This window comes from Diceros bicornis, chromosome 14, assembly GCF_020826845.1.
Source record: "Diceros bicornis minor isolate mBicDic1 chromosome 14, mDicBic1.mat.cur, whole genome shotgun sequence".
Classification (NCBI taxonomy): domain Eukaryota; kingdom Metazoa; phylum Chordata; class Mammalia; order Perissodactyla; family Rhinocerotidae; genus Diceros; species Diceros bicornis.
The window spans coordinates 50,663,000-50,681,303 of record NC_080753.1 but is presented as its reverse complement, the minus strand read 5'-3'; the positions used below and the strand labels follow the sequence as shown (position 1 = coordinate 50,681,303).

At 40.7% G+C, this 18,304-nt stretch overlaps 1 protein-coding gene across 14 annotated transcripts in view; it reads right to left on the bottom strand.

Moving 5' to 3' along the window:
• The window catches only part of ATXN1 (ataxin 1), a 381,747-nt gene that overhangs the window by 138,875 nt on the left and 224,568 nt on the right, over positions 1 to 18,304 (bottom strand). For all 14 annotated transcript variants that reach the window (XM_058555208.1, XM_058555206.1, XM_058555204.1 and 11 more), the window contains one exon: positions 6,090 to 6,218. The gene's annotated coding sequence lies outside the window, so the exon portion shown is untranslated. The remainder of the gene's footprint in view (positions 1 to 6,089; positions 6,219 to 18,304) is intronic.

The window sequence follows — 18,304 nt, the reverse complement described above, 5'->3', positions numbered from 1 at the left end:
ACAGAAGATGGATTAATTCCTTCAATCTAAGCATAATCTAACATAATTTATTACATAGCTACCACTTGAAATTTAATATGAATATATGTTGGTTAAATGATTTTCTGGTATTAAAAAATGATTGTTTTACAAAAGTGAAAAATTTGGGGAATTAAAAGAATGAAATTATTTATTTGTCTTTTTACATTAGTTTCAAGGAACAATTTATTTACTGCTAAGAACCAACGAATTTTGTTTTGGCTTTATGACAAAACAATGTCATTTAGTTCCTATCTATGCCTCACTTTTCTGTAAGAAAGCAAAAGAGAAACAACAATCTTTTAGAGGAATAACGAAAATAATTCAAACACCACGGTATGATACACTTTGTGAGAAATGACATACATCAGTAATATTTTAACAAAGAGGTTGGGGCTAATCAACCTCTGAGGTGTCCAAAATGGTGGGAATTATTTGATCTCTATCTGGAAGAATTTTCAGTGGCTTAATACTCCCCTCCTGGGGCAGCACCACTACCCAGTCTTCCTTGCCCTTCCTTCTTGCCTGTATACTGATTCTTGAACAGTGAGCACTTCAAAGAAACAGCACTTGAGAAATACATTTTTAGTTCTGGGTGTGGTTTCTGTCCAAAGTTCAAGTTGAAAACACTACTTGTACTAGGGTTGGGAGGCATCATTTCTTTACGTGGCCCAAGCTCTTGCTTCAGCTTTTGCATATAAATATATAAAATGACCCTAAAGGAGAATGGTTCCCAGGTGCTAGAAATCTCCATTCTATGTCTTTGTCCGTGGTCATACCACATGATTTCTGATGGAAAGAAGTTTCTGACTCTATGTCTCATCTGCCCAGACGCAGAAGCAGTTAAATAAAAGGCTAGTTTTATCTTCTCTCCCTCCCTTACCTTCTCAAAGCACACACATGTATCGGGTTGAAATCCTACCTCTGGTTCAAGGCCTAATTCACCCTCAGGAGTCCTTGAAGCCCTCCGTGAAAACCCAGCTCTAAGGAATCTTACCCATCGCTTTCTGAGCACCTGACTCACCACCCGAGAACATCCTCCCACAGTGCTCTGTTAGAGTAAAGTCTCAGAGGGCAGTCAATATAGATTACTCATCACTGTATCGCTAACAGACTTGAGCACACCTTGGCACACAACAGCCTTTTAATAAATATTATTTATCTAGTGAATTCTTAACTTCAATAGAACACAAAAACTTTTTACCTCAGCACTGTTCAGTTAGAAAGCAGTCCGACCAGGCTGTTGATGCTTTCTTTTTCCCCAGAGAACACGAATATTGTAGAAGATACACGAACATTTTTCCTTCCACAGCTTCTGGGTGTTCTGTGTATTTCCCTTCTCCTCTCTGAGATGCTGAGATGCTGAGAGGAGGAGGCTGAGCACCCGGGGAAGGTGACGCCGAGGGGAAAGGGTGTGCCTGGGAAGTGCTAGACTTGGCCAGCAGACTCAGGAAGTAGCTCTGACAACTCTGAGAAGTAGCAGCTTGTGCAAAGGCCCGGCTGAAGGGGTAACGGCCAGGAATTAGGGAGGCTATCAATAAGAAGCTATTGGATGAAGTCTGGGACAGGGAAAGAAATGGGTGAAACAGAAAACTCGAGAGAATTTGAGGCTACACAAGAACGCTCAGAGTCCTTGGCACGGAATATGCTCACTCAGATCCTCTTTCAGTTACGATATGCAGGCCCATTCACAGTGCCATAACAAGCAAGGACTGAAAAATGAGACATTTCTCTCATTTATCTAACAGTAAAATCTCCGCTCCTTTCCTGACCCCTTTATCTACTTCAGTTTTTTTTTTTATGATAGTTCTAGAAAATTTGGTATCACAGATCGCAAATCTAAAAGGTACAAATTGACAGACACATAGGGAAATTCCCAAATCGCTCTTATTAGAGTGTGTCTGTGTAATTCTCTTACTCTGGAGACCAGAAATTCAGCTCCCATTTTTCAAAGCTTAGGAAGACAGCATAATGCTGTCTAAATAGGCACAGAGGTGTTTATTTTAGTCTTTCCATTTCTTCCCAGGAATAATATAACTCCTGCACACTCAGAGCAGTTATTCTGAGAAGGGGGTCATAAACACACAAAATTCAAGACATCTTTATTCTTGCTATCCTCAAAAGCAATATAGGATGATCCTCCTTAAGAAAGCTTTTGAGAACTTCCCCTTTCTCCCACAGAGACATTCAATGGATTTCACTTCTACCGGCATATTATTTCTTCATTCCAAATTGTGCATCATCAAAAGTACAGAAAACGAAAATGACGCTATTCAGTACAGGGGGAGTTTCTATGTAGATTCAGCACTTCAAGCCTGGCTCCCACTTTGGGAATAAATGTATACATAAATGGTCATAAAATGATGTGATTATAAGAGACAAAACCACCACCATTCACAGAATGCCAGGGCAGGCTGCTCACAAACAACCGATAAAGCAAACCACTCAAATGGAAAAGGAGAGGAAATATACACAGTGCAGATTTATTTTTTCAAGTATCAGAAAATCCCCAAACTCTACTGATAGTTCTATAAAGCTTTTATTTTTAATAAATTGTTTCCTTTCCCACATTTACTTACATACATCACAGACATTTAGCATCTACTTCTAAGGAAAAGAAAGTAGGCTAGTCTCTCCAGGCCACCCCCTACCCTATCAAACTACTACCAGATTCAAGCAATTCTCATCAGGCCCCTGTTTACGTTCCTTTTCCTAATGGCTTAGGCCCACACATGAGAAGCCCTGGCATACACCGACTCTATCCTTAAACATTCACTCAACAAATATTTACCGAGTGCCCACTATGGGCCAAGCAGCATTTTAGGTGTTGTGGATTCACTAGGGAATAATAATAATAATAATAATGATCCTTGCTTTCATGGGGCTAACAGTCTAGTTGAGGAGATGGATGATTACCAAATAAATATATTATATGTAAGGTGCTAAAAAACAATAAAGTAGGCTAGAGGATGGAGAGGGATGGGGTGGGTGCTATTTTATATAGGTCAGGGAAGGCTGCTTTGAAAAGGTAACTTGAGAAGTCCTACTTAAGGAAGCAGAGAAACTTGGGAAAGAATTACAGATCATTGCCTCTTTGCTTATATTCTAAGCAATTTTTGAGCATGGAGGTAGGCATTTTTTAAAAAGTTAATTTCAAAAGTGACTCATGTTTAATTTTCAAAAGGGCCAATGAGTGTGGGATCTTAAATTTAAATGACTAAAACTACATTTTTAGAAAGCACTCAAATGAACACCTTTGAATTGTCATACGGTGCCCAGAAGGGTCCTGTGGAAGGGTATCATGATGTTGACAGATATAATAATTCTTTTGTTTTACCATAAGACTGTGCTCAACATTTTAAAAGCAGTTGTAAATTGAGGTTGAGCCAAATCACTGACTTTCAGAAGCCAAATAGGGTAAAATGAAGGTCCAATCTGCCTCATCTAAGGCTGATACTTTACGGAATGTTGGACACTTAACAGCCAGAAGAGCCACTAGAGGTCATTTAACTCAACTTTCTCATGTTAGTCATCATCAAACGGGCCCCCAGGGCTTTAGGGGGCCAAGGTCATACAGTCCACTGCAGCATCATGCAGGTCTCCTGCCTCTTAGGCCAGTTTTCATCGCCACTCCTTTCTTGTACATGATGCTACATCTTAGATCCAGTTTGAGACACTTTCAGGAGCACAGTGCATCTGCTAGAAAGATGGTGGCAGACTGGAGAGGAGGTTAGTGGGGACAAGAAGGGGAGTACTGCAGAGTTAATGAGTTTGGGGTGCAGTCTGTGAGGACCGCTGAGAATGGGAACCACTAATTCCAATGGCTGCTGTGATTACCACTCAAATGCTCATACACCACCATCATGCCCCATCTATGTGCAAGCACACCTTCTTGGAAAATCTCCTCCCTTCCCTTTCATAATGGCACAGGACTCGGGGGCACTCAGGACACCAAAGTAAGAGGAAAATGTGAACTTAGTGCTATAAAAATGCCCCAAGATTATAAAAGGTTACCAACTACTAATTTCAAACTTATTAAGAAAACTGGAAACCCCTTTCCCCTCCCAAGCAAATGCAATTTGGAAGAGAAAGTCCTTAGCGCTAAAGGAGGTCACTAGAATTTAGTATTTTCTTCCTCTCTCTCAACCCACTCCATTTACAGAAGATTTTAAAATTACTTTAAGTTGGCCATGTGGCATCTTAAAGTTTACACTTCAGAACTTCTTTGAAAACCTCACTCAATGTTTGAGGTTTGGCAGGGTATCCTGTGAGCACTTCAAAGCAATGGTTTAAAAGAAAACACCACCAGATTTGAAATAAAAGCCATCTAGATTATAGTAACTCCACCGTTCATTTAAACGTAATATGAAACCTAAAGCATTTTTCCATAAGATACTTGTTCCCTAGGATCACCAGAAGTGCATTCTAACAGCCACCTGATTGGGAAAATAATTCCTAGTAAAACACATTGCCACTGGAGCACCCAAATCTAACAGCGCCTAAAGTTGTTCCTTAATAGTGATAGAAACTTTTATAATGAGATGCTTTTTAGTAAGTAGTAAAGTGCCTTACATGATGCTCTGCCCCTTACCAGGACCCCAAGCCAAGATGTTGACTGAGCAATAAACAGGTGCCACGGAGCAATATATAGACTTAGAAAGTAACACTTCATGAGAGTTAGTGACTTGCCCAGGGTTGTGAATTTACTTGACCTTGACCATAGGACCAGGAATAGAATTCAGGTCGATTGATTCCAGGAGTTGTGTACTTTCCACTAGAACCAATGTGATCACATGTACAAAAGGGAAACATTAAAATACCAGTGTCTCCCATCATCCATTTACTAGGAGGCACTGGGAGATTTTGAATTTAATAAGCTTATTTTAATATGACTATTTAACCCTGAGGAGATATGAATAACCATGCATATTTTAATACAAATTTCTACAAAACATGAAATAAACAAAATTCAGTGGAAATTTTTCTTTTCAGTGTTAATGCTTTCTCTTCCTGATATATGCCCTCATATTAGCTGCATCTTGCTTTTTCAAAATCTTTTACGCAACTGGAAAAAAGTAGGTAATAAACGCCTGGAAAAGTTTCCTGACTAAATTATTAAGAAGCTGAAAACTTAATATACATATTGTTTTATATATATATATACACACACACAAACATATATATATACACACACAAATATATATTTTAAGTATGCATGTATGTACACACAAAAAAATACCTAGTCTAAGCTGGTTCTTCATTTTCTAAAATTTGAAGATAATGCATTCATAGGCCTGGGTTTCCTGTAGCTGTATCTTTCCTAGTCGAAACTCTTGTGAACTTTTTTTGTGACACAGTCTAGTAATGAGGTAAAATCTCCAGATAGCAGCACAGCTGGTCAAACCTCTAAGTTTCGCGGCAGATCAGCTCCTGGAAGCCGGTAGCGTGCTGTCTCTTCAATTACTTGATACTAAACTCCTCGTGAAAGGTGACCAGCAGCCCACACACAGGAACTACTTTACTAATCTCAAAATCCCAACCCCATAACCTGATAAAAAACCAGTAAATCAGCCAATTTTCAATAGGAGAAGCACCCAAAACAACTGTACTTGCATACCTCAGACTTTTGAAAGCCAGAAAAAAAATTCATTCCAATCAAAAACTTCACATACATAAAAATAATTGCTGGGTGGAAATCCTGGATGCTAATCTTCAGCCTGGACAATTTTACCCCCAGCCACCGACCACTGCGATAGCCCAGTTTAAAGAGGCTGCTCTAAACTTGATACCATTTGACTGTACCAGGAGAAAGGGCGTTCCCACAATGAAAGAATCATTGTATTCCACTCTTTTATTCCAGAAGCAGATAATGAGCAGTGCCCCACAGAAGCCGAGAGAAAGGCAAGTTCAAGGCAAATAAAAACAGAATCTCTCCCCTAAAAAAAGAAATTAATTGGATGATCACCTAGAGCTAATGCTAATACCCCTTCATCACCCTGGCTCAGTGACATCCAATGATTCACAAATCCTTGCAAGGCAAGCCACTGCAGATGCTGCTCTTGTTAACTTACAACATTCACTGTGCGCTGTTCACAGGTAGCCCCAGCCTATCCTTCACCATGGAGACTTCCCACAAGTAGCTGGAGCGCTCCTGGGCTCAGGCGTGTTCTTTCTTCCTTTCACAGAGAGATGAGAAATCCCTAGCATGGGAAGAGAAGAGAAGAAAAAGAAAAAGGTAAATGCATCGTCAAATCACTCATTAGCTCAACAAATGAAGCCTCATGATCAATTAGACTAACTGATAATTCACCAAAAACCATTTTCCAGTACCCTATTCTCAAAAAAAAAAAAGAAGAAAGCCAACATTTTTGCTCTTCCCCCAGGAGACACAGCATGGCGCGGCCACCCTTTTCCCCTGCCTCCCATTCCACCCCATCAAGTTGAAGCCAGTTCTGGGAGACGCAATCCCAGCTGAGATGCAAATTTGCAACACAGCCCCAAAATAAGCCACTTGAGTTTACTCTCTGCAAAAAGGAGGGAGCTAGGACTCTCATCTTTTGCCATTTTCATACCTCACTGGGTTGTTGGGAAGACCAGTAAGATCACTCTTGCAAAGCACTCACAGTTCCCGAGAAGAAAGACACTATGTAAAACGCAAAGTATTATTAGTGGTCATAAGCCTGTTACTGAGCTCTGAGCCAGAATATAAAAGCCAGCTTTGGCTAGGCACCAACAATCAACCCTCCCTGGGGCACCCAAACGTCCACATGTCTGCACGGGCCGCTGTGCTAAAACTCCCCTTCCACTGAGGGGTTGAGGGAAGCAGAGAACCGGAAATGGAGGTGTCTGGAATCTCAGGGAGACAGAAAGTGAGGACCTGGAGCAGGAATCAAAGAGAAAGGGGGAGGGAAAGGCGGGTGAGAGAGCCCTGTGCAAGCGCATCGCTAGTTGGTCCACACCACATGGCTTCCTCAGATTGCCGGTTTGCAGTATATAGTGTACTGGATGTTTGCGGGGCTGTGAAATTTTCCACTTGGCTGTCTGCCATTTCCACCCACCAAGGCTAACACTTAACACACACAAAAGTGGCACACCGAGGCCCTGCTGGAGAAGGAGTGGATCATTTTTGTTTGTTTGTTGCTTTTAAAGAAAAGATCTATTCATATCCTGATCGTTAATATTTTCCACACCCGAATTTCTTGATTTTTTTCCCCTCCTTTGAGAGAGAGCCAGGAACAGCTTTTCCTGGGTCTATATTATCAAGTGATTTTAACTTGTGTCTTCTTGAGGAGCATGCTTGAGGTACAGGAACTTACATGAGTGGCTTTGGGGATGATGAGAAACACAGAATTTAAGTGCTATGCTAGAATCCTGTTTGCTTTCCAAGTAAATTATCCACAAGGCCAGTCATGTTTTCCTTTCCGAGTCATAAGCACTCAGTGAACAAAGGTGGAGTCACAGTATTCACACTGTGGGTGAAAAAAGTGGTCCTTTATCTCAAAAAAGGCAAGAATTAATAATATCAAATCTCAGATTTGGAATTGGTAAAACACTGACAAGTACACCTCAAAATAAAGAACTAAAAAAGCGCAGAGAAAAAAATTAGGACAGAAGGGAGAAAGGAAGTGTCTGCTACTAATATAATTAACTGTGGCTTTTATAGTAAATACAGGTTACAAAAAGTACTTTCTTATTAATTAATTCATTCACTCGAAGAATTTTTACTTGGTGCATACTATATCCACCAGGTTCTCTGTTTATAATGGTGAACAAAACTGACAAGGACTACGCCTTTAAGGATCTCATTGACTCAAGAGCCACAGACATTAAAGAATTGGAGAATATGACTTTTAGTATATGTATAAAATTTGAAAATTGGATAGGCATTATGAAGGAAAAAGACACATTATTATTTGCAATCACAATGGGGGTACCTCCCTTAGAAGGAGGGCCTTAGGAAGGCTTTTCTTACAAAAGTAACCTTTTAGCAGGGAAGTAAATTTGAGCAGAAGTTAGCCAGCCATGGAATTTCCAGGTAGAGGAAACAGCCTGTGCATTTTGTGATCTGATCTAGAGATGTACAACTAATTTCTGTTATTTCATTTCTTCTTTTTCCTGGCCATTGCAGCTGGGTCTCCTTGATCAAGAAATGAGCAACAGACTTTATGTTATTGTGGTGATCATTTCATAATACATACAGATATCAAATCATTATGTTGTATACCTGAAACTAATATAATGTTATATGTCAATTATATCTCAGTTAGAAAAAAGAAATGAGCAATAGAACAGTTCATAATACCTTGAAATAGAGATGATTCTATTTTCTGACTGCTGGGCCATCAGAGCAACAAACACTAGTAATTTCTGCGAGAGGAACACCATTCAGCACAGGTATTACACTTGATGTGACAGGAAAGGAAGACTCCGGCTTCCTAATGCATCTCCAGTCACCCCGTCATCACAGTGAAATAAAAGGAAGCTCTCTGTTAACACCTGCATGCCACAGCTGGAGTTAAAAAAAATCCTCCCCCAAAAGGGATAAAAACAGATCACATCATATGTAAACTTCAGAAAAAAATCTTCTTAGTACCTTGTATAAGGTTCCAAATTTGCTGGCTTGCTCTTGACTATTAGGATATTTTTATTATTTCTCTCTTGGACTTAAATGGCATTTCTGCCCACCTTCAAGAGTGTCCTGCGAGCCTTCTCTCCCGGTTCTTTGTTTGGTTATCTGTTTACTTACCCAGGTGAGCAGCATGATGCAAAGAAATAAAAAGCAATGGAAATATTGTGTTCATCTCAAGTGTTTTCTTGTTCCCCATCATCCCAGATCTGGTACAACTTAATCCTTCCACTAAGGAAAATCAGTAATTTGCTCTTTTCATCCTACAAAAGGAAGGCACCCTCAGACAGGCTCATTCATGTTCTCCCCATGAATGCGGTTAAGTTTGAAAGTCTGTTTGAAACGAATAAGCCAAACTTCTATTTGAGTCTCTTTCCATTTAAGACACCAGGATAAAATGTATTTCTCCTACAAGTTTCTCATATAACCTAAAATATTAATAATACTCCAAGTTCAAAGTCTTGAAATACAAACCCTCACTTTGACTTAGTAGTTTTGACAAACTTTAACAAACTCAGAAAGAAAAGAGAGAGCAAAAAAAAAAAAAAAAGACTTCTTGCAGCCAAGTTGTCCAACACCCTGCCATCAGACCTGGGAACTTATGCCAGGCTGACAATTTCATCCTCTGTCCAGAGAAGAAAATGACACGATGCCAATTTCTCCTTCCCTTGAGTGCCCACAGCACTTACAGTCTCTACCACACATTTTGACCCAAGGTCCTTTTCAATTCAGCACTCTGTTATATGGTCTTTTTATACTTCACTGGATTTATTTAAGTCTTGAAGGCTTAAAAAGTTTATAAGCTCCTTGATGAAAGAAACCTTGCCATGCCCTTCTTTTGCAACCTCCTAATAGTGTTCTGGTAGAAGAGCTTGAATTTAAATTAAATGATCCATATCCAAAACCAGTGCTATGACTTAACCCTTATCCCAAAGGAATCACTACTCCCTAGCTATAATTTAAGCCCGCCTCGCTTTTCGCTGTCCTCCGGGGACCTGCAGCTCCTATAACGCCTATTGTCCAAACGAAAGCCCTGCACAAACTTGAGAACAATTAAGTTACAACTTAGCCTTCTCTCTTCTGTTCTCCCAATCCACTATATTTTTAGTCATTTGTGGCTTCTGAACAGTTGCCAACTCCTTTCAAGATTTACAACATCCCTCCTCCCCAGCTCCACCAGGAGCCTATATCCTTGATTCTCACAGCTTTTCAAAACCCACTATTAAGGAAACCCTTGTGGTATGTGGAGGAGAGATGTGGATGCTCTCAGGCAGTGGGTCTCAAACTTGAACCAGCATCAGAAAAACCTGGAGGTCTTGTTAAACCACAGATGGCTGGGTCCCACCCCTGGAATTTCTGATTCAGTAGGTCTGGGTGGAGCTGGAGAACTTGTATTTTCAACAAGTTCCCAAGTGATGCTGCCGCTGCTGGTCCACGGACCACACTTGGAGAACCACTGCTCTAAGGGTAAGCCTTTCTGTCAATCACACAGCCAGACAGAGGCTAAGGATCTTTTGAGTATATTTAATCACTATGAGATGGCTACATTTGAAAGAACGATACCTGTCTGTTCCAAAGAGGTGACAAATGACCAAAAAAACCCACACACTTTATCATCTGGGAAATCCTTTTTTGGCTCTTAGTCTGTTCTCCTCCTACTGGCTCCAGGTCCCGTTAGGGTCAATTCTGCCTTCTCTCTCTCCTTCAATCTTTTTCCTCTCTTCTAAAAACTTCTCAGCCTACAAACACACTCAGTCACTACTATCCCTAAAAGACCTTCTCCGTACCCTGACACATTCCCAAACGGCTGTCACCTCTCTCCCATTCACCAACAAACGCATTAAAGTGTAGTACAAATTCAATGCCCGTATTTTCACCAGGTACATCTTAAACCCTTACAGTTTGATTTCCACGCTTTTTTTTTTTAGTAAACTTCCCTCTCTTTCAAAGGTCATGAATGGCTTCCTGCCTTCTAAATGCAGTGGCCTTTTCCTAACTGACTTATAATATTTGATACAGTTCACCAATGGTTCCTTCCATTTTCTTTTATTTTTATTTAGTGGACTAGCATTTCTGCAAAAACAGCATCTTTCTGGAATGACTTCTCCCCCATTTTCTTTGTTTTTTGGGGAGGATGACCTTATGCCTTGGGTCCAAAGATGGGCATATGACCTAGGTCTGGAGTTCAGAATACATAGCCCTCTTGCCATGATGACTGGCTTTAGGAATACACTTTTAAGCAAAGTCACGCAATCAAAGCCGTCTCTCAGACTGGCTGGAACTAAGAGCAATGAGGTGCCCTCTCGTAGTGAGACATGAGAGTATGGTCTACTAAGAGCTGTTTTGTCACTACCTTGTGAAGAAAGCCCACTTGAGAATGAAGCTCTGCAGTAGGGAGCAAAGCTGAAAGATAAAGTCTGAGTCATGATGATAGTGAGTTCCCTTGGATCCAGCCACGCCAGAAGTTAGATTTATCCCTGGATTTTTTTAGTCATGCTGTAATAGACAAAATTCTAAGGTAGCCCCCAAGATTGCCCTGTCCCCTAGTACACATACACACCTTCTGCTAGCTATTCAATCAAACACTAATCTGGGTACTCCCGCTGTGAAGGGATTTTGCAGATAAAAAATTAAGTCCCAAATCATCCAACCTTAAAATAGAAAGCTTATCCTTGGTGGGCCTGGCCTAATCAGATGAGCCCTTCAAAGGGACAGGCTCTTCCAGGAATGAGATTCAAAGCATAAGAGGATATACTTGGGGGAGGAGGGCACCACATGGCAAGCCACTGGAGATGGACACCAGGAGCTGAGAGTGGCACCCAGCCCACAGCCAGCAACAGAACAGGGGCCTCAGTCCTACAAACACGAGGAAATAAATTCCGCCAATAACCATGTGAGTTTGAAAGAAGACTGCAAGCCCCAGATGAAAATGCAATCCAGCTAACACCTTGATTTCAGCCTTATGAAACCGTGAGTGGAGAATCCAGGTAAGCGGTGGCTAGATTTCCTACCTGTAGAACCTGGGATAATGTGAGTGTGGTTCTAACCCACTCAGTTTATTAGCAATAGAAAATTAATACATATGTGATACAATAAGTTCCATTTCTTGGCTTAAATCACTTTGAATTTTATTTGTCTGTTGCACCAAAAATATCCTAATACTCCTGGTTTCTCTGAGATGGTACTATTCTGGTGTTCCTTACGTCACTCTGACTGCTACTCCTCTTTCTCAGCTTTTGTTCCTTCCTGTTATTTCTTCTAACCCTAGGGGATGTATTCCCCAAGGTTACACGCTCAGCTCTCTTCTCCTTCTATAATAATTTCCTTCTATTGCCTATAGTTCTTCAATCTGTATCCTGGGCCCTGGCATCTCCCCCAACAAATTGCTGGATATACACAGTATAAATAAATTATGTCTATTTCAAAACTTCCCATCTTGTTTTCCCCAAACCAGTCCTCCTCTTCTACTTCTGATTCATGCTGATGGCATCATTGTCTTTTCCTCTTTCTCCCACAGTCCATCAGTTGCCAAGTCCTACCAAGCCTGTACTCTATTCCCATGCCGCCATGCTAGTTCAGATTCTATTCCTCTCACAGCAGCCTGCTAATTGGTCTTCTCGCCTTCAATATTCCCCCTCCAAACCATTTGAGTCACCCCTGTTGGATCAAACTTCCTAAAGTAGATTATGTAATACAACTTCTCCATGCCATACCTTCATTGGTTCCTATGGCTTGCTGAAAATCTTCTACAATCTGATGTTTAGGACCTTCACAATCTGACCCCAACATGCTTTTCCAACTTCACTTCCTACTTCTCCCCTTACGCACGTTGTACCAGCCAAACTGGGCTTCTCGCTTCATCTCTGAGAGCCAACATTTCTACTTTATATGTCAAAATTCAAGCTACACCTACCAAGATCTGCTCAAATCCTACTTCTCCCGTCACTCTTTCCTTCATCCTCCCATGCTATAACTTTCTCAATCAGAAGAACTTTTCTTTTTGGGGGATACGAACTCTACATTTTTTATTCCTTTTCCTTAGAATACTAATCATTTTATTCCTTATCCCGAAATAGGCACCATTTCCCCAGGCAATTACTCCGTGAAGAGTTAGTAAACTCTAGAGTGAACACTAGTAAACTCTGTGAAGACAGGGTTTGTGTCTGCTTTTTGTAAGCCTCACAGTGCTTCTGCAAACGGTAACCCCTTGATAAATACTTATTAATTAACTGAGAATGTGGCATTTTTCTTTCACTGTGACATGTCCTCAAGTCTCCTTACTCTGTAGTTATCAAATAGGAGAGCTCCCTTTCTGGTAACTTGGAGAAAAATCATGACATAAGCCAATATGGAAACTGCTCAGTCAATCAATGAAATGTTGTGCAAGAGCCTCTTTTTGCAACTCAGAACTGAAGCTGACTCTTTGTATTTTCTTTCTGAGGAAGAAAGAGAGGCAGCCAGGGCTGCTGGCAATGGCTGAGTTCCGCAATGCTTCCTCTGGATGAGCATGCTCAGCCCAGCAGGGTCCAGAGCCTCTCTCTCCACCCTGCTCACAAAGGAGCATAGATGTCAGTCACAGAGGACCAAAGGCTCCCCTTTCCCCGGGAAAGGCAATGTCGGTGTAGAACTTTCCTGGGAGTATAGGTGTCCAGGCAGATTTCAAGAAGAGCTGAAGGAAGCTGAAGGGTGGAATGAAGCCCAAACTTAAGGTATCCTGAAGAATATGATTTATTCATCATATCATGTGATCCCTATTCAATCAACATTTGATGATTTGTATGGTTATCCACTGTAAAATCTTTTTTAAACTGGCCATCCTTGTGTATCTAGCATTCACTTGGGACATTTTCTGCTGATATTAACTGGTTTGTGTTCAAGCAATAAAAACTAAAATTAGTATCTGCCTAAAGAACATATAATCAGAGAGATAAATAGGCTGGGAAAAAATCCTATGGTAAAACTTTTTTTAATTACAATTCATGTTGATCCATGCCACTGTTTCCTATTATTAGCACAGCTTATCTCATAAAGGTAAGGCTTTATCCACACACATATAGATTCGGCAGGTGTCTATATTTGTATGCAAGTGACATCTCCTTACTGGTATAAAGCAAAGTTTGCTAAGAAATATAATTATTCATCCAGAGAAAAGTATGTCTGCATATCAGGAATAAAATGACAATATATAGGAGAAATACCTAATCTGCATTGAATAGCCATAGAATGACGTCTCTAGGAAATTATGATTTTAAAGACCAAGACGGCATGTGCTGCTTCTTGACAATTTCTTCCTGGCTTTATTTGTTTGACACTGCTCCCAAGGGGGTTGCTGAAGCCCAACAGAAGGCATTATGGTCCAGGAGACAGAGGAATCTGGATTAAGAAGCACAGAGACCACATTGCAGTTACACATCCCCTGGGTTACATGTCCCTTTCATGCTGCCATGAGTCATCACACACCTTCTCCCCGGAGGAGACTTTTATTCGTGCCTGCTCGAGAAGGGCAGTGTTTAGTTTGGGTGTTGCAGAGTGCATGGTAAAAATGGAGAAGGCGAGGACAGAGCCTGTGCTTCATGTGTTGATCACAAATAAAGCATTTATAAATCATGAGCTGTTATGGCCCATGAGCAGCCGTTGTGAGGAGTCACCTAACTTTAAGTTTCTTTCAGTTTCTGCTCTATTTGCTCTCCTTTTTATAATAAAATTAGTAAAAGCCCTAAGAAAGAAATTTAAATCTTTTCCTCTCATTCTCTTTTTGCCATAAAAATAGGAGTTATATGATAATATCCTCAAGTATTTTATTTGACCTAATTTCACAAGGTAAAATGACAACATAGAATCCACACACACCTCCCTCCCCATCCTTTTGGATAGATACAAGTAACAATTCACCAAAGGTATTAAAAACAGCACTTTGGAAGGATCCTAGCAAAGCCACAACTTTCTTTTCATTCAATGAAACATTACCACGTAACAGCATGGCTAAAACTAGGACCTCCAATCATGCTTTAAAAGTTACGATACCCAACCTCTTAATCTCCAATTTGTGTGCCTCATGCACAGCAAGCCAAACACTGAGACATCGGTGCTTGAAGATGAAGAAAGATTTACTCCAATTGGCCAAAACGAGTAGGTGGGAGCCTGGGTTCACTCAAATCCACCTTCCCAAGAACAAGGGGTATTACAGAGTTAAGGGGCTTGGCAGGAGGAGCTTGGGGGAAACAAAGGGATCACTCCTGATAAGCCCCTGGGCAATCTACTTCTGGGCATCAACAGCTGCCATCCATCCAGTGATTGTAACCTCCCCGAAGGCATTCTCTTTCTCCTGCAAAACAAGCTCACAAGTCCTCTATAAAACAAGCTCACAAATCCTCGAGACCCCTGAGTCACCACTCAAATTAAATAGGAAAAACAGCAAATTGGTTTAATATCTACAGTACCCCTCAGGTACCCGGCTTCAGTTATAGTATCCTTACATGATTAAAGGCCATTCAAAGATTTTTTAAAAACAGAATTATTTTCCAAAACTCCAAATCAGCAACAGGTTTAACTACCCAACTTTTTCATAACGTTCGGATCAACAAGACTTTACATAATTATATTAAATCAACCTCATTTGTCTTCTTTTTGTCTGTTTTATTAATTTAAAAGCCAACAGATAGAATGACTCTATTTTAACCTCTTTTTTTTTTTTCATACCATTCCAGGTAGCTGCCTCTTTGTTTAAATATTACAACTTTCTGAGGCAATCAGAACAAAAGTACTGCAAGACAAAGGCACTATTGAAAACATCTCTCCTTTTGGAGGAGACTTAATAAAACTATTCTAGCTTAAAACTGAGATTTCAATGGTCTCAGCTGTGAATACCAGGTAACAGAAATGCCACTTGCCATTAAGTCCAGGGATTACCTGTTGAAACACCAAAGGTAGGAATACTTTGATGTGGGGTACTTGGTGCCAAGGAAATACCAAGAAATACAATTATTCTTTTTCTATGAATGTGGAGTTGAAGATTTGATACCATATTTGGAGCAAAGATCCATCGTGTTGAGGGTGGAGGGAGCACAGACGGCTGCTTGTGCCAGTTACACGTCATAGTGTACAAGAACGCACTCTTATTATACTTGCTACAATGTTTTTTTTGTTTGTTTTGGTGAGGAAGATTGGCTCTGAACTAACATCTGTGCCCATCTTTCTCTATTTTGTATGTGGGACGCCACCACAGCATGGCTTGATGAGTGGTACATAGGTCCGTGCTGGGATCCAAACCCGAAAGCACTGGGCGGGCCCGCTACAAGGTTTTAAGCTCAAATAAAGGGAAATATCAACTACTACTTCCTGAGCAAAAGACCTCTAGTAAGATACAGCCACAGTTTGCCTTCAGAGTCCTGAAACTCAATTAAAACTTTAATGAAACGTGCCGATCACGTTTCACTAAAAATCCCAAGGACTTTCTTTACATAATGAGCATTCCAAAAGTTTCCTACATCTCTTTAAAAATGAATATTTAAAACTCTTTAGAATGAGCAACATCTGCTTGTCACAGGGCTCTAGAACACACATTCTCAGGGAACAGCATCCCCTCCTCCCATTTCTATGAGAAGAAAGAATAACGGGTTGTCTCCCATCCTCCCTCATCTTCCAGGTTTAGGAGTTTATCCCAATATCACGGCTCAGGGGATTCTGGCACTTAGAACTCCTAACATATCAAAAGGAGAGAAAATCTCTCGCTCCTTAATTGTTTTGTCGAATAAGCTCTCAAAAGTTCATTTTTGTTACCTTTTTCAGGCAAAATAAGAGGCCTTTTACAAAAATTCTATTGCTAAAACAATGGCATTCTCCTGGGAATGACTTCGTTATGGAAATGAAGTGACAGCCTCTTTTATCTAGCCAGGCAGAAAGTCTGCATTTATAAAAGGCATTCAGAGCACTCAAGTGCTGTGTGTGGGAGGACACAAAATGCTATTTTTAATTCAGATTGCAGCATTCCTCCCATACAGGTCTTCCAGTATAATCATAATCTTAATAATACTGATCTAAAAAGAAAAAAAAAAGATTCCCATTTCTGCTGACCCCAGCAGAAAAAGAGAAGAAAAAGACAGACAATGAGGAGAATGATGAATACAGCTTCTTTCCACTTAGGGACCACTTGGTAGGCTCAGAGATCACTCTCCAAAGCTATCAGAGCTGACTATCTATTATCCAGAATTAAAAGCACTTAAGGTCTATGAGTAACAGCATTACATCTTCTCACACAAATTTACATTTTCATACGTGTGACTTTCACTCTACTGAGTTTGCAGGAATCACCTATGCCTGCTGGGAAATGCTGTGCCCAAGAGTTCACCTTCCTTGGTGATCCTGCGATGGATGAGTCTAGCTGTGTACTGGGGCCACACTGGAAAACTGATTTCTTTTTTTTTGTTTTGTTTTTCTTTGTGAGGAAGATCAGCCCTGAGCTAACATCCATGCTAATCCTCCTCTTTTTGCTGAGGAAGACTGGCCCTGGGCTAACATCTGTGCCTATCTTCCTCCACTTTATATGGGACGCTGCCACAGCATGGCCTGACAAGCGGCGCATCGGTGCCGAACCCAGGCCGCCAGCAGCGGAGCGCGTGCACTTAACCGCCAAGCCACGGGGCCGGCCGCTGGAAAACCGATTTCTAATTTCAATAACTGGAAGGCTCCTTGGGTAAGCAAGAGGCACCAGAGCTTCTGTTTGGGCAAATGCAGAGCTTTCCAGGTCAGGTGTGGAATCTGCAGATGGAGGCTTCTCATGTCTGCCATGTTTCCATTGCCTATGTTGGAGACCAAAGCCTGAGGAGAAGTGATGAATGAAAGTGCTGGTAAGTGAAGACCAGCATAGATGATTCTCTGCAGAAGTATGACATTGGAGGAAAAAAAGTATAGGATGAGAGTGGAATTACAAAGGATAACTGATGGAACAGGATCCTCTAGCAATGGCTAAGTGATTGGTTTAAGACCACATGTGCAGGATTAGAGAAGAGATGGAGTCAAAGAGATTTTTCAATTGAGGTAAAATTCACATAACATAAAATTTACCATTTTAATCATTTTTCAAGTGTTCGATTCAGTGGCTCTTAGTGCGTTCACAATGTTGTACAACCACCAATATTATCTCATTCTGGAAGATGTTCACCATCCCAAAAAGAAACCCTCTACCCACTCTTCATTCCCTCCTCCTCTCAACCCCTGGCAACCACTAACTGGCTTTCTGTTCTATGGATTTGCCTACTCTGGACATTGCATACAAATGCACATACAATATGTGGCCTTTAGTGTCTGGCTTTTTTCACTTAGCATATTGTTTTTAGGATTCAACCATGTTGAAGCAAGTATCAGTACTTTGTTCCTTTTTTGGCTAAATAATACTCCAATATATGTATTCACAACATCTTGTTTATCCATTCATCAGCTGATGGACATCTGGGTTGTTTCCACTTTTTGGCTACTATGAAGAATGCTGCTATGAACATTCTTGTACACATTTTTTTTGAATGCCTGTTTTCAATTCTCTTGGGTGTATATCTAGGAGTGGAACTGCTGGGTCATATGGTAATTCTATATTTAACTTTTTGAGGCACTGCCAAACTGTTTTCCACAGTGGCTACACCATTTTACAGCAATGTATGAAGGTTC